At 51.3% G+C, this 1747-nt stretch overlaps 1 protein-coding gene across 1 annotated transcript in view; it reads right to left on the reverse strand.

Moving 5' to 3' along the window:
* The window catches only part of LOC122543868 (EH domain-binding protein 1-like), a 20687-nt gene extending 19573 nt beyond the window's left edge, over nucleotides 1–1114 (reverse strand). Inside the window, exon 1 of the mRNA XM_043682723.1 lies at nucleotides 1111–1114. The gene's annotated coding sequence lies outside the window, so the exon portion shown is untranslated. The remainder of the gene's footprint in view (nucleotides 1–1110) is intronic.
* Between the last annotated feature and the right edge of the window lie 633 nt (nucleotides 1115–1747).

Here is a 1747-nt window from a genome sequence, read left to right on the forward strand (position 1 = left end):
CTCCCTCAGTACTGACCCTCCGACAGTGTGGCGCTCCCTCAGCACTGACCCTCCGACAATGTGGCACCCCCTCAGCACTGACCCTTTGACAATGTGGCACTCCCTCAGCACTGACCCTCCGACAGTGCGGCGCTCCCTCAATACTGACCCTCCAATAAGGGAATGTGGTAGTCTGATGGTATAATCGCTGGACTGTTAATCCAGAGATTCAGGTAAATCTCTGGGGACAGGATTTGAATCCCAACCCTGCAGAAGGTGGACTTTGGATTCAGTAAAAACATGGAATTAAGAATATAATGGTCACCGAGAAACCGTTGCCCATTATCAGGAACAGCCCATATGTTTCACTCATGCCTTTGCGTGTGGGAAATCTGCTATCCTTACCTGGTCTGGCCTGCACATAACTCCAGACCAATTGTGATGTGGATGAGTCTGAACTGCCCGTCTGGAATTAGGGATGGGTCATGGCCAGGCACACCATAACCCTGTGGATGACTGACCTGTTGGCCTGGCCTCTGGGATGTAATGAGCTTCCTGAGGGTCTTTGACACCACTGTGGTCAGTACGGTCAATTTTCTCACTTGGTGGGTGTGTCGGGGTGCTGGCTGATCATGGGGCATGTTGTCATGGAGACGGGCCTAGTGTCTTTGAAAAGCCTGAGACCTGTCCTCTGCGCAGTATGGCCTTGTCTACTGGAGGGATAGGAGCTGAGATGGGGGATGTGATGCCAAGGGATGATGGGTATATGTCGCACTGTGTCATACATTAGACCGCCAATATACCTTGCAGGATATTGTCACGGTATCAGAGCATGTGAAATAAGGGGTTAAAAGTCTCAGACTCTCTCCTAACTGGGGCCACTTAAAGTGTGGCGTGCTGAGGGAAGTGAGCGACTGCGTTGGCCACACGGGTTTTCATGAATGTGGTTACCAGGAGCAGTGATAAATGTCTGTTGTGCTGCTAAGCTCTTGGTGGCTGGTTCCTGTGTTACGGGAATTAACACAACCGCTCCCTTCAAAGAAGTTGCCAGCGTTGGAGGGTTTGAGCTACAGGAAGAGACTGAACTGGCTGGAGCAGTTTTCCCTCGAGGGTCAGAGGCTGAGGGGTGACCTTATAGAGGTTTATTACGCCATGAGGGGCATGGATAGGGTAAATAGACAAGGTCATTTTCCCTGGGTATGGGAGTCCAGAACTAGAGGGCATAGGTTTAGGGTGAGAGGGGAAAGATTTAAAAGGGACCCGAGGGGCAACTGTTTCACGCAGAGGGTGGTGCGTGTATGGAATGAGCTGCCAGAGGAAGTGGTAGAGGATGGTACAATGACAACATTGAAAATGGATGGGTATATGATTAGGAAAGGTTTAGAGGGATATGGGCCAAGTGCTGGCAAATGGGACTGGATTAATGGAAGGTATGGACAAGATGGGACGAAGGGTCTGTCTCCGTGCTGTACATCTCTAGACTCTAATTGGGACTAGATTAATTTAGGATACTTGGTCGGCATGGACGAGTTGGGCCGAAGGGCCTGTTTCTGTGCTGGATAACTCCATTATTCGAAGTCCGGAGGCCCTGTCAGAGGACAACAGCACGGCTTGGCATGAGCCCACAGAGCAGGCTTCAAGCAGGGCCTAGCTCGTGGTTTTGTTGCCCTAGCAACACTGGCGTCACCCACAGGCAGACACAGGATCATGCGACAGGGCGGGAATGCGGGTGTGAGGATTAAAGGGAGATTCTTCACCGGTCAGCTAG

The sequence above is a fragment of the Chiloscyllium plagiosum genome, chromosome 45 (genome assembly GCF_004010195.1).
Source record: "Chiloscyllium plagiosum isolate BGI_BamShark_2017 chromosome 45, ASM401019v2, whole genome shotgun sequence".
Taxonomy (NCBI): domain Eukaryota; kingdom Metazoa; phylum Chordata; class Chondrichthyes; order Orectolobiformes; family Hemiscylliidae; genus Chiloscyllium; species Chiloscyllium plagiosum.